The sequence below is a fragment of the Mobula hypostoma genome, chromosome 13 (assembly GCF_963921235.1).
Source record: "Mobula hypostoma chromosome 13, sMobHyp1.1, whole genome shotgun sequence".
Taxonomy (NCBI): Eukaryota; Metazoa; Chordata; class Chondrichthyes; order Myliobatiformes; family Myliobatidae; genus Mobula; species Mobula hypostoma.
The window spans coordinates 30,336,594-30,352,568 of NC_086109.1; positions in this window are offsets into that span (position 1 = coordinate 30,336,594).

The following is a 15,975-nucleotide window of genomic DNA, read 5'->3' on the forward strand; positions in this document are numbered from 1 at the left end:
TAGTATGTACCCAAAATGTGAGCAAGTATAAACATAAAATCTCAGATCTACCTCTTCTGTTTAAATAATTGGTTTCTTCTGAGCTTTGAAAGAGCAAGGTCAATATAGTCCATTTGTCGAGCTAATATGATTTCCACTACAAAGACAAGGTATTCAGATGTCTATGCTGTACTTTTGATATCAGCTTCCTTTTTATCCCCGTCTCCTTCGTGAATGTAGAGTTCTACAGCAGACCCTTTTTCACCTGCACTTCAGTAGTCTATGCACTTTCTTCTGCATTGTTATTGTTTTACATTATTTTAGCTCAGTACACCATGTAATGATTTGATCTGTATTAATAGCATGCATGACAAGCTTTTCACTGTGTCTTGGTACACGTGACAATAATAAATCAACAGCAATATCAAATAATATCTGAAATGAAAGTTGTTGTGAGAAATCTAATGTTGAATCCATGAAGACTGAAAAATATTCAGCTTTTTGCGATTCTCCCAATGATTTTAAACTTCCTGCTCCATCAAGTTGATAGCATTTTTGAGATGTAGTCAATGCAGATGTTGCCTTCCATGAGGAATTTAATAAATACTTCTCCAGTACTGACTTTCAGATTGAACTTGACATCTTAAGTCTTCATGGCTGCTTGTTGTTTCTGTGCCAGTAAACTGTTCTGATAGGTGATCAGGGTGTTTCCAAATATCAAATTCATTGATAAATGCACTTTGATAGAACTTTGCAGGGAAAACAACATCTAGATTTATGGATGTAATATGTCAATGTACAACTGATAAGAAAACAGATCATCTGACACCATGCATACCTTCCTTTCAACACCTGGACAGAACATTCCTGTTGTAATAATAGCTGAATCCATAGTAATCCAAAAACTCCTGAAGCTCTTACCCATGTTACTCTATAAAGCATTAACTACTGTTAAATGGCAATGTTAAATTGTGTTTGCTTCATCTGCAGAACAGAGTCCTGATTTGTCCATTCTGTACTATTTGTGATCTGCTTCTAGTCTTCACATTGATATCCTACATAGTCAGACTCACCATTGATCAAACTAGTGCTTGTAATCTCTGTGCTCAAGATTTCTTGTGTTTTCTCTCTCATTGAATGGACAGTATGTCTAAGGTTGTGATCTCAGGATTGTTAACCCTGCTGCATGCTGGTGAGGCCAGAAATAAGATCATACAGTTCAACACGTCACTAAGGAAAGAGTGCAGAGGGAAGGGCTTAATATTTTTGGAGAAAGGGTAAGATGCAGGAACATAAACCAGTCCTCATCGAGGGATCAGAAGTGCAATCAGTGAGCAATTTTAAGTTCCTGGGTGTCAATATCTCTGAGGACTTAACCCGGATGCAACACATTCATGCAGCTATAAAGAAGGCGAGATAGCAACTATATTTCATTAGGAGTTTGAGGAGATTTTCTTTGTTAACTAAAACACTTGGAAACTTCTACAAGTATACCATGGAGAGCAGTCTGATGGGCTGCTTCACTGTCTGGTATGGGACGGTGGGGGGAGGGGGGGGGTGGCTACTGCACAAGATCGAAGTAAGTTGCAGAAACTTTTAAAATGAGCCAGCTCCATCATGGGTACCAGCCTCCATAGCATCCAAGGAGCAGTACATTAGGAAGGCGGTGTGTATCATAAAGGATCCCCACCACCCAGGACATGCCTTCTTCATACTGTTACCATCAGGTACAGACACTCAATGATTGAGGAACAGCTTCTTCCCCTCTGTCATCTGATTTCTAAATTGATATTGAACCTATGAACACCACCTTAGTACTTCCTTATTTCTGTTATTTTTGCACTACCTATTTAATAGGCATATATCAACTTAAAGTAACTTGGTTTTTCTCTATATTTATTTATCATGTATTGCATTATAACCATATAACAATTACAGCACAGAAATAGGCCATCTTGGCCCTTCTAGTCCATGCCGAACGTTTACTCTCACCTAGTCCCATCTACCTGCACTCAGCCCATAACCCTCCATTCCTTTCCTATCCATATACCTATCCAATTTTTTTTTTAGATGACAAAATTGAACCTGCCTCTACCACTCCTACTGGAAGCTCATTCCACACAGTTACCACTCTCTGAGTGAAGTTCCCGCTGGTGTTACCCCTAAACTTTTGCCCCTTAACTCTCAACTCATGTCCTCTTGTTTGAATCTCCCCTACTCTCAATGGAAAAAGCCTATCCACGTCAACTCTATCTATCCCCCTCATAATCTTAAGTACCTCTATCAAGTCCCCCCTCAATCTTCTAAGCTCCGAAGAATAAAGACCTAACTTGTTCAACCTTTCGCTGTAACTTAGATGCTGAAACCCGGGTAACATTCTAGTAAATCTCCTCTGTACTCTCTCTATTTTGTTGACATCTTTCCTATAATTTGGTGACCAGAACTGTACACAATACTCCAAATTTGGCCTCACCAATGCCTCGTACAATTTTAACATTATATCCCAACTCCTATACCCAATGCTCTGATTTATAAATGCCAGCATACCAAAAGCTTTCTTCACCACCCTATCCACATGAGATTCCACCTTCAGGGAACTATATGCACCATTATTCCTAGATCCCTCTGTTCTACTGTATTCCTCAATGCCCAACCATTTACCATGTATGTCCTATTTTGATTAGTCCTACCAAAATGTAGCACCTCACGTTTATCAGCATTCAACTCCATCTGCCATCCTTCAGCCCACTCTTCTAACTGGCCTAAATCTCTCTGCAAGCTTTGAAAACCTATCTCATCATCCACAACGCCACCTATCTTAATATCACTTGCATACTTACTAATCCAATTTACCACCCCCTCATCCAGATTATTAATGTATATGACAAACAACATTGGACCCAGTACAGATCCCTGAGGCACACCACTAGTCACTGGCTTCCAACCTGACCAACAGTTATCCACCACTTCTCTCTGGCATCTCCCATCCAGCCACTGTAGTATCCATTTTACTACTTCAATATTAATACCTAACGATTGAACCTTCCTAACTAACCTTCCGTGTGGAACCTTGTCAAAGAGCTTACTGAAGTCCATATAGACAACATCCACCGCTTTACCCTCATCAATTTTCCTAGTAACTTCTTCAAAAAATTCAATAAGATTTGTCAAACATGACGTTCCACGCACAAATCCATGTTGACTGTTCCAAATCAGACCCTGTCTATCCAGATAATTATATATACTATCTCTAAGAATACTTTCCATTAATTTACCCACCACTGACATCAAACTTGCAGGCCGATAATTGCTAGGTTTACTCTTAGAACCCTTTTTAAACAATGGAACCACATGAGCAGTACGCCAATCCTCCGGCACCATCCCTGTTTCTAATGACATTTGAAATATTTGTGTTAGAACTCCTGCTATTTCTACACTAACTTCCCTCAAGGTTGTAGGGAATATCCTGTCAGGACCCAGAGACTTATCAACTTTTATATTCCTTAAAAGTGCCAGTACTTCCTCTTCTTTAATCATCATAGCTTCCATAACTACCCTACTTGTTTCCCTTACCTTACACAATTCAATATCCTTCTCCTTAGTGAATACCGAAGAAAAGAAATTGTTCAAAATCTCCCCCCTCTCTTTTGGCTCTGCATATAGCCGTCCACCCTGATTCTCTAAGAGACCAATTTTATCCCTCACTATCCTTTTGGTATTAATACAACTGTAGAAACCCTTTGGATTTACTTTCACCTTACTTGCCAAAGCAACCTCATATCTTCTTTTAGCTTTTCTGATTTCTTTCTTAAGATTCTTTTTGCATTCTTTATATTCCTCGAGCACCTCATTTACTCCAAGCTGCCTTTATTTATTGTAGATCTCTCTCTTCCTCTGAACCAAGTTTCCAATATCCCTTGAAAACCATGGCTCTCTCAAACTTTTAACCTTTCCTTTCAACCTAACAGGAACCTAAAGATTCTGTACCCTCAAACTTTCATCTTTAAATGACCTCCATTTCTCTATTACATCCTTTCCATAAAACAAATTGTCTCAATCCAGTCCTTCTAAATCCTTACGCATCTCCTCAAAGTTAGCCTTTCTCCAATCAAAAATCTCAACCCTGGGTCCAGTCCTATCCTTCTCCATAATTATATTGAAACTAATGGCATCACTGGACCCGAAATGCTCCCCGACACATACCTCTGTCACCTGACCTACCTCATTCCCTAACAGGAGATCCAACACTGCCCCTTCTCTAGTTGGTACCTTTATGTATTGCTGCAAAAAACTATCCTGCACATATTTTACAAACTCCAAACCATCCAGCCCTTTTACAGAATGGGCTTCCCAGTCTATGCGTGGAAAATTAAAATCTCCCACAATCACAACCTTGAGATAATACAAATATCTACTATCTCCTTACAAATTTGCTCCTCCAATTCTTGCTCCCCATTAGGTGGTCTATAATACACCCCTATAAGCATTACTACATCTTTCCCATTCCTCAATTCCACCCAAATAGCCTCCCTAGATGAGCCCTCTAACCTATCCTGCCAAAGCACCGCTGTAATATTGTACTACTGCTGTAAAGTTAACAAATTTCACGACATATGCTGGTGATATTAAACCTGATTCTGATTCATTAGGCTCGCTTCCAGGTCAGGAGTGAACTGTACATAAGAGATGGCTTGCAGCTGAACTAGAGTGGACTAATATCCTAGAGGGAAGATTTGCTTGTGCTGCATATGGGTGGGGCAGTATTTAAACTAGAGTTGCAAGGGGATAGGAACCAGAGCATCAGAACAGATAGTGGAGGAGCTGTGAAGAAAAATATTGTTAGGTCTGCATACAAAGTCAGGAATAAAGCGTCGAGCATGGTGGAACTAATGTTTTGACTAGCGTGTATTTCAGTGAAAGGAGTATAGCAGGAAAGGCGGATGAGATTAGGGTATGGATCTACACATGGAATTATGATGTTATGGGGCAGGGCTGACAGCTCAATGCTCCAGAGTTCCATTGTTTTAGAGGAGATAGAGTGGAGGGGTTAAAGGAAAAGTGGTGGCATTACTAGTCAGGGAAAATGTAACTGCAGTGCTCAGACCGGACAGACTTGAGAGCTCATCTCATGAGGATTTTGGGTAAAACTGAGGAATAAGAAAGGTATGACCACATTAATCAGATTATATTATAGGTGGGATCTTCTAATTCTGACTCATCTTTTTTTTCTCCAGTCGTGCTGAAAGGGTCTCGGCTCAAAACATCGACTGTACTCCTTTCCGTAGATGCTGCCTGGCCTGCTGAGTTCCTTCAGCATTTTGTGTGTGTTGCTTGGATTTCCAGCATCTGCAGATTTTCTCATTTGTGATAAAAATGTAATAGTGATTTTAACTTTCCACATATTGACTGGGACTCCTAAACAGTAGAAGGGCTGGATGGGAAAGAGTTTGTCATATGTGTTCAGGAAAGTTTCTTTAATCAGTACATGCAGTAGAAGTCCCAGCTAGGTAGGTTCGATCTATCAGAGGATGAGACAGGACAGATGTCAGAAGCTTGTGTAGTGGAACTCTTTGCATCTAGTGATCATACTGCCATTAGTTTCAAGACAGTTATGGAAAAGTCCTTGAGTTGCGATTTTAAATTCGAGAAAAGCCAATTTTGAAAGGATCAGGTAAGTGTAGATTGCAGCAGTTTGTTTTGTCTTGCAGAGGTGTACTTATTAAGTTGAAGGCCTTCAAAAGCAAAATTTTCAGAATGCAGAGTTTGTATGTTCCTATCAGAATGAAAAGCAGGTTTATGGATCCTTGGTTTTCGAGAGTTATTGAGGCCATGGTTAAGAAAAAGGAGGTACATAGCAGGTATGGACAGAGAGGAACAAATGAAGTACTTGAAAAATATAAGAAATGAAAAATAACATTTAAAGAAGGAAATCAGGAGGGCTAAAGAAGGCACGAAGTTGCTCTAGCAGACAAGGGAGAATTCTAAGGATTTCTACAGATATATTCATTTCAAAAAGGTAGAAAGGGATAAAATTCGTCCTTTGGAAGATCAGAGTAGTTACTTATGCATGGATCCAAAAGAGAAGGGAGAGATGTTAAATGGATTTTTTGCATCTGTATTTATTCAGGAGACGTACACAGTGTCTATAGATATGAGAAAATGCAGCAACAACTTCATGGACCCCATACAGATTACAGAGGAGATGGTGTTTGCTATCTTGAGACATATTAGGGTGGATTAATCCCTAGGACCTGACAAGATGTTCCCTCAGACCCTGTGGAAGGCAAGTGCCGAAATTGCAGGGCCCCTAGCAGAGATATTTACAACATCCTTAGCCATAGGTGAGGTACTGGAGGTCTGGAGGATAGCCAATGTCATTCCATTGTTTAAGAAAGGATCTAAGAATAATTATAGGACATGAATAAACAGAGACTGATTAGAGATAGTCAACATGGCTTTGCGCATGGTAGGTCATATCTAACCAATCTTGTAGAGCTTTTCGAGGAGAAGCCAGAGAGTGGTAGTAGGTGTTTGCTTCTTTGATTGGAGGCCTGTGACTAGTTCTGTAATGCAGGGATCGGTGCTGGGTCCATTGTTGTTTGTCATCTACATCAATGATCTGGATGATAATATGGCAAACTGCATCAGCAAATTTATGGATGACACCAAGACTGGGGATGTAGCGGACAGCAAGGAAGACTATCAACAGTTGCAGCAGGATCTGAGAAAGGGCACAAAAATGGCAGATGGAATTTAATGCATAAAATTGTGAAGTTTTGCACTTTGGGAGGACCAGTCAGGTAGGTCTTGTATGCTGACTGGTAGAGCACTGAGGAGTGCTGTATAATAGAGTGTTCTTGGAATTGAGATCCATAATTCCTTGAAAGTGGTGTCACAGGTAGGTAGGGTCATAAAGAAAGCTTTTGGCACATTGGCCTTTTTCAAACAATATTGAATACAGTAGTTAGGATGTTATGTTGAAGTTGTCTGAGACGTTGGTAAGGCCTAATTTGGAGTACTGTGTGAAGTTTTGGTCACCCACTTACAGGAAATGTGTTAATAAGGTTGAACTAGTTAGTGCAAAGAATATTTACAAGGATGTTGCCAGGACTTGAGGACCTGAGTTATAGGGAAAGGTTGAATAGGTTAGAACTTTATTCCCTGGAACATAGAAGATTCAGGGGAGATTTGATGGAGGCATACAAAATTATGAGGGGTATAGATAGGGTAAATGCATGCTGGCTTTTTCCACTGAGATTGGGTGAGACTACAACTAGAGGTCATGGGTTAAAGGTGAAAGGTGGAATGTTTAAGGGGAACATAAGAGGAAATTACTTCACTCAGAGGGTGATGAGAGTGTGGAGCAAGCTGCCAGTGCAAGGATTGGATATGGGTTTGATTTCAATATTTAAGAGAAATTTGGATTGGTGCCTGAGTGGGACGGATTAGAGGGGTATGGTCCAGGTACAGGTCAATAGAACTAGGCAAACTATGGTTTGGCATGGACTAGATGGGCCAAAGTGCTTGGTTCCGTACTGTAGTGCTCTATAAATCTATGTTCCCATTAAAGCCTGGGCCATTTGCTTCAGATGTTGTTTCAGCATTTCCTGTTAGAGATCCACAACCTTGCAAGTTGCACAAATTACTAGCCTGCCTTCATGGGGTGGTGATGAGGGTGCTGGCTGGGAGCTGTAGCACCCAGCCTGACCTTTGACTTTAATCTGTTTGCGCTGGTTACAATGCTAAAACCGATGGTTTATCCAAGGTCTCTGTGTGGAAATCCTCATACAACTACAGCATCACACTTCTTCCTTTTTAGTTTTTTTCTTATTCAAAGCAACTATGTCCTAGGATGCCTGTTTGGTAAATGGTCAACACCTTTGGCCTTGGGTCAGCTAGTTGGGTCCCAGAGGAAAAAAATGCTTCGTCAGATCAGTGTTCTATGTCTGCCAGTTTACAGGGCGATTCAATGCAGGCATTTTCTTCATGTCCACTTGTCTACCCAGCACAGAGCCATCTTTGTGTTCCTTCCTGTCTCACCATTGCACAGACCTGCCTACCCTAGATCTGGCTATCAAGCAATTACCTGCAACCTATCAAATGGTGAAGATTTGTTTTAAATAGCCATAGCAAATCAATTGAACAAAGACGTAACAAATTTTTCTAAACAAAATCTGATGCTTTTAGTTAGATCCCATTTGCTCATATCAGGTACCCAGCCTCTAATTTGGAGGCCCTGTAATATTTAAGGAAGAATATAGCTGCATTTGCTCGGGTGAACCACTGGATTATGATATTTATTTCTGGGTTGAGGGGCTTCTATGAGAAGAGGGAAAGATTATTTTTTTCTTGTTGAGGCTAAGAAAAAGAGAAAAAGAAAAAGGCTGAGTGTCTGTTTGCTCTAGCCAAAAGCTTTAGAACTCGTAGTAATGGTCTTAGTGTAAGAAGAAGAGACATTTCTCAGATGGTAATGAATCTTTGAAATTTATTTTATGTTATTTAGAGATAGAACACAGAACAAGCCCTTCCACCAAACAAACTGTGCCACCCAGCAATCACCTATTTAACCCCTAGCCTCATCACAGGACAATTTACAATGACCAATTAACCTACTAACTGGTACATCTTTGGACTGTGGGAGAAAACCAGAATACCTGGAGAAAACCCACACACTCACCGGAAGGATATATGTACCTCTTACTGAGAGCATCGAATTAAATTTCAAACTTCAATGCTCCGGGCTGTAAGAGTGTCACACTAACCACTACCCACTACCATGGTGCCCTAATTTCTGTTGCTTAGCTAGTTCTGCCTAATTTTGCATGTTTACAGTCTTTCAACTTTGTTAAACGTTCTCATGTTAAACTTTGTTATTTTGATAAAACTTTGGGTGTTTTTATGTATATGTGATGTGCTTTTCTGTTTTATCAAATCTTCTGTACCAATGAATTTCAAGAAGAGACTTAGGAATTCTTCACTATCTAATTAAATAAACCCAACATATTTGATTCTTCATCTTTCTTCTTTTGCCCAATAAGCTGCTGGCATTTCGAGTAGCAATGACGATCCTCCGGCGGCATTCACGGCTTCCTTCATCATGTCAGTAGCTTCCTCGTGGTTTTTTCTCATAAAAGTCCTGCGTGCAGACTTGGGAATACCATTACACACAGATATAGAAGGTTTCCGTAACAGATTTGTTTGACCAGTTAGGGTTGGTTACCCTGAGCTAAACCCCTGAACCCAGAGGAGCGGTAGCTCACTCTTAGTCTGGTCTTGACCTGTTTGGCATGGATGACCATACCAGAGCCAAGGCAGAAAGCCCTGACTCCAACCAACACAGCTCTCTGGGTCACTGAGGCACGCAAGCATCCAAACCATGACAAGGTTTGTGATCCTCTTGCAGGCAACATACCTGTAGTCGATTGTCTACATTTAATTAATCACAGTCCCTATTTCATTCAATATATCATTAAAGCATGGATTCTTCCTCTCCTGTCAGTCTTCAATGTGAATTCTACTACCAAGCTGAAATGCCAGTGCTTGAACAGGAAAATTTTCTCCACTTTTGTTCTTGGAGACTAGACCAAACATTCTTCCAAATATATGATGTGACCAAATACAGATTTAAGCTCTTTGCCAGCAATGAATATTATCCAAAACTTAGAGCAGAGTTTGTATCTGTTGGTGGGTGATCTGAGAATTGAATATCTGTACTCTGTTTGATTCGAACAGATGGGTAATGTATGAACTTTTCACATCACTCAGTTTTGCAAGTAACATATCCAAGTTTATCATAGAAGTTGTATTTTTTTTCTTGAATTCTGCTCCAAGTAAAAGCCTGCCATTTGTGATTTTGCATCTTTAGTTATACCATTGTTCTTGATGAAACCCGAGCATCTAACTTTTATATATATTAACTCAAACATCTGAAATCTACTTGCCTCTTTAGTCCCTAATGTTGACAGGGTTTACAGTGACTGATCACTCAATAAATAGATATTGAAGCCTCACTACTCTGCCCTAATCCCTTAGATTTCAACTGTTTTCTATGTCTATTTACTTCTGAGCCTTCACCTAAACTGAAGTATTTCTGTCTATTTGTAACCTAATTTTGGATCCATCTTTGGAGAGTTCTTCTGAATTGTGTTGTTCTGATGGAATGTTTCAAATTTCAAGGACCCCAGGTCCTTTGGAAACACTGTAAGAACATCAAACAGTGCATCATAGGAGGAGACCCCTTGTCCCACAAAGTTTGCATCCACCATGAGGCTAAATTAAAATAAGCCCAACTGCCTGCGTGTGAGCATTTAGTGTTGCTGTATCTCAGCTCCATGGACCTTACACTGATCATAGACTTGGGTCTCTATGTTGGGTTTACACACTCTTCCTCCCACAATCATATGAGATTCCACTCTTGGAATATTGTGCTCAGTTCTGATCACATTATAGGAAGGATGTAGAAGATTTAGAGAGGATCCTGAGGAGGTTTACTAGAATGCTGCCTGAACTAGAGGGAATGTCTTTTGATAGGTTGAACAAGCTCGGGCTGTTCTCTTTAGAGTGAAGGAGAATGAGAGGTCACTTGCTAGATTTTTATAGGGTGATAAGAGGCATAGGTAGAGTGGATAACCAGAGCCTCTTTCAGAGGCCAGAAAGGCTAATGCAAGGGTGCATTATTTTAAGGTGTTTGTTGGGGGGGGGGGATGTTAGAGGTACTTCACACAGAGAGTGGTAGGTGCATTGAACAAACTCCCAGGGATGGTGGTAGAGGTAGATACATTAGGGACATTAAAGAAACACTTGGATAGGCACATAGATGATAGAAAAATGAAAGGCTATGTAGGACGGAAGGGTTAGGTTGATCTTAGAGTAGGTTAAAAGATTGGCACAACATTGTGGGCTAAAAGGACTGTACTGTGTTATAATGTGCTATGTTCTCCAAGTTGTGGCTGTTCTCACATATAGAGAGACAAATTTACTGCCTGTTGAGAATTACACAGTAAAGGAAAATCAAAGTATTGTAGGTGCTGGAAATACGAAATAAAAACATAAAATATTGTAAGCACCCAGCCTGCCATGCAGCATCTGTGTAAGAGAATCAGTTAATATTTCAGGTCAAAAACCCATTTCAAAACTGGGTCAATAAGAAGACAAGAGATGCCTCCCACTTACCCTGCAGATTGATGCTAACCTCTTTAGCCTGAAACATTAACACAACTTCTCTTTCTGCAGATGCTACCTGAATGCAGAATGTTTCCAACATTTTCTGTTTCATTTCTGTAAATTACTCCTATTCTATGTGTGGCAAAGCAGCCAAAGAGGAATCAATCATATTGTGAGATTGAATACATTGCGGAGGCTAAAGGGAAATTGGAAGAAGGAAATAGAACCAAAAGGATCAGGGACAGACAGGGACAAATCTGATGGTCCAAATGATGAACTCCAGTGCCTTAACAGGAAAGTACTGTAACTGCATACAATAGACCATTCCAATGTGTTGGTAGACCTCACATGTCTAGACTAGATTAACTGCAAACCTATGATTACTTTTTTGTGTTTGCATTGTATACTTTCAATTAAACCTGTTACAACCATGTCAAGCTTAATTGTTCTACTAACCCAGGCTGACCTTCCATCTCTTGCAATTCAAAATATAATTACTTATTTATGTATTATCTAATACTCATTTATTGTTATTGCTGGGCTGCTAATCATTGGCACGTTGCAGGTGAGGATACACCAGAGCTGAAATTCAGCCCAGCAAGAACATTTAATATTTTATGTCCCTTTCACTGCTGGGTCTGTGTTGTGACTTGTATATAACAGTGCAGTCAAGAAAAGGTAGGATATTTTAAAAATACCATTGTCTCTCTTCTGGTATCATCTCAGTCTCCCAGTTAACCAAGCTGTGGGGAAGAAAAGGAGAAATAGGGCAAAAACAAAATGGCATGGATTTAATAAATTCCACTGTAGTGACTCTTACAGACTTGAAAGTTCAGAAAGAGTACTTTCAGTTTATCTATTTTCCCACAGGACTGTATGTAGGAAAATGCAAAACTGGATTGCTGCCATTTCGGTTCAGCAGATGACTTGTCACTCAGAAAAATGTCAGATGCAAATTAATATGAAGGAAAATGGATGGGAGCATCAATAAGTAGATAGATTACTGTACTCAAAAATAGTTTTCTAAAGTAATAGGTGATAAATACTGTATATTGAACTTGTGATTCAAATGAAGAGAACACAAGCCAATCGATTCTATCACTGAGTGCAGTATCATGAGCTGGTATTAAAAAGAAAGCAAGATGAAAACAAAGCAGACTTTCTCCAGGGACTTGGAGGAAATTTCCATTTCAAAAACAATCTTTAATTGGATTTTTTTTTTGAAAGAAAAAGTAGCAAATTTGTGACAAGGATGATTTGATTGAAGAAGGCTAAAAGAACTTAGTTAGGAAAAGCAACTGCGCAACCTTGCCAAATAAATGGGTGTTCGGAGAATTGCTCTAATAAATTCACAGTATTGGAACAAAACAAACCACAGGAGTTTTCCCTTAATGGTACTGAGGGAAGGCAGCAGAACTTCGTTGCATCATCTCTAGTTATTTTCTCACAAGTAGAATTATATTAGTGTTTCAGGGTCTTGGTGTGATAATGTTGGTGATTAATCAAACATACTAAATTACGACTTGTCTGCTAATCTGGCTATTTGATTATTATTTTAAAACTGGCAATTTGAATAATTTGTTCAGATAATATATTGCCAAGAGAGATAAAATACTAAAGGTAATAGAGTTTCCATGTTGAGCGTTATCTGGAATCCTGGAGTTAATTACAATTTTAAGTTGTTCTGGTTTTTTTAAAGGTGATTTTTCTCTCGAATATTTGTAAAGGTTTTCATGAACCATTATGATTAGGCAATCTGCCCAAACATAATTTTAGTAAAATTACTGACATTAAAATAATACTTGTTACATTTCGAAGTGATTACCTGTGTGTAGCCCAGTTTAATTTTTTTTTTAAAAAATGTATAGTTGTATCCTTGTGTTTAAAAATAAATCAATTTAATTTCAAGGCCATCTTGAAAGGTTAGCAAATGTACACAATTAGTGGAAACTCAATGTGACAATTAATTTAGTCTTGAGAGTGTGGGCAGTCTACTGACAGGCTGAGATCCAGTTTACTCGGATGCTGGTAGTTTTTTTTTAAATCACTGCAAAGAAATGGGGAACACATGTAAAATACTGGAGGAGCTCAGCAAATCCAGCTGCATCTATAGAGGGGAATAAGCTGTCAATGTTTCAGCCTGAACCTCTTCATCAGAACTGGAAATGAGGGGGAGGAGGTGTAAAGAGCTGCCTGTCTTGCTGAGTTCCTCTAGCACCTTGTATGTGTTGCCCAAAATTTCCAACATCTGTAGAGTCCCTTGTGTTAAAGAAATGGGGAAACTCAATTTTAGCTGAGCGGAATTTCATTGTTAAACACCCCAGCTTTACTAACTTTAGATAAATTGCATGGAAATAACAAGGGGCAATCTTGTAACTTTGGTAATAGAACTCCAAGCTCCCAAGTACGTGGCTTCAAATCTCAGAGTTAAACATGTCACCTGTTGTCATTGAGTTAATCATGTCAGTCTCCACCGTACAGAAAGCGAAATGAAGCAGGAAGCTCCAAACAAACATTAAAACAAGAATGACACACAATCCACTGGAAGAACACAGTAGGTTAAGCAACATCAGTGGGAGGAAAGAAATTGTCAATATTTTGAGTTGAAACACTGCGTCAGGACAATTTCTTTCCTCCCACTGATGATGCCCTGAGCTTTCTCTGTGGATTGTGTGTTGCTCCAGGTTCCAGCATTTGATGTCTCTTGCATTTCCATTAAATCAAAATCTATTCTTATCAATGCCTTTATGCAGAGATCCTTCTTAACTGATCATATAGCGGAAAGCACACCCTGAACTGAAAGTTAAAACCTTAGAAACCGATAAATGCTCAATCCCATTGCAGAAATTGGAAGAGAATTGTCAACCCATTAATTAAAGCCATTGTGTTTTGTCAGATTTTGATTTGTGGAGCGAAGATGAAAATATGAGTAATAAATGCCATCATTTATTGGGATGGGGGCATGTGCTAATGAAAGTAAGGTGCAGAGTTATTTATAACGGACTATGAACAATGGGGGTTTAACATTCAAATGTTTTGATTCATGGCAGTATGACTGAAGAACAAGTTCTGTTAGCATATTTGATAGTGCCTTGGCATCCAGAGGTTTCCCAAATCGGTGTCAGTTGTAAAATTACTCAATTTCTTTTATTGTCTCATCATACAAATACTTTTTCTTTTGATGTGACATTTTTCATTGGTATGACAATGCAAATGGGACTATTATGTCAAGGCACATATTTCAGTGAAGGCAACCATTTATGTACACAGTGTGTCACTGGAGAGAACACCAATGGGAAGCTACTAAAGCAGCCAATGCTAGTATATCCAGAAAATTAACAAGTTCAGAAAGGAATAGATATGATGGCTTCAAAACTGCTAACGCAATTTGGGATTAATTTGAATAGACTTTAATTTTTTGTATGGATATCCTTTAAGAAGTGATTATTGGACTGGAATAAACAGCACATTTTAATGAATATTTATTCAGATTCACTAAGATGGACCCAGCAAGTGAGCACAAGCTGTTAATGCATGTATCACGAGAAAGTTTACACATCATGGAATACTCAATATGGTGCTGTTTCTCACTGCTTTTTGGACAGTGAGGCAATTGTATCCATTTATATAATCACAAATATTTTCAAGGAGACTCTGATCTCAAACCTCTGCTACCTTGAGGCTATACCCACACATGGTGGAGGCTTCAAGAGTAAACCCTGAGGTAAAAATTTGAATGTGGAGTCCCTAAGGCAGTCCTATGTTGAGTTCAATGCTGACTGGCAGCTCCTGCGATGCTGCTGGTGCCAGTCTCTGCTGTTCCTTTGGGTTCATCAGATGCTTGGAGAGGGGGAGTTTGCTATGTGGGCAACAGCTTGCTCTCCATATTGTGTTGCCGTGGCTTGCATATCTAGACAGCTAGGACACAACATCCATGGTCAGCCCTGACCTACGGAGGCCTTCGAAATTTTAGGGAAGTCATAGAAGGTGCAATTTGGAAACTTTCATGTCTGCATTCTGTCAGTGAATCCTTGCCAGTGGTGAGATGTGTAAATATTGACTGAAAAAATTGGTACTCTCAATTAGGAAGAAAGAACTGTCACAAAGAGTAGAAGTTTTCTGGAAGAAAGGCACTGAACTAGCCTGGAAAAGTGGGTAGCATTGCAAATCAGACTCAGAGCAGGACAAAGGAAATGTGTTCTAAAAGACTGCCTGCCAATCTCTTATTTGGAGATATTTCTTTTCATTACATAACCTTAAGCTATGTTTCATCATGTCTGTCAAGACAGAAATGAAGGCTCAGTGTTCTCAACTGTACAAGGTGATATTCAGAAAGTGACAGTCTGACAGTTAACTCATACATGGGGAAGAGCGGTGAATATGTTATGGTAGAGAATTGCAGACAATAAAAGAACAAAATCTATTTCTTTTATTAATTATCAAATGTTATATCTTTAAAATAAAAAAGTCCTTTAAACCACAATTATTTGACTTCTTGAAATGACGAGTATTGGTACTTTGTTCTATTGTGCCAGCCACTGTTATTTCCCATCAAGTGCTACCTTGCTGGCAGTTTGTGACACTTCTTCTCTGACTTTGCAGATAGTCACACTCAATTAATCAATCCACTTAGAAACCAATGTGAAAGTTGTCCTAAGTAAATACTTCCTTCCATCAGCACTGATTATGGACATCCTCTTGATGCATTATCAGGAAATATTCAAGCATCCAGTTGGCTCTGAATAGTGTATAATTTTCAGACAGAATTTAGACAATGGAAAATTTTCCACTTGAGATCTGTCATTGTGTACCAAATGGATTTTCAAGCACTAG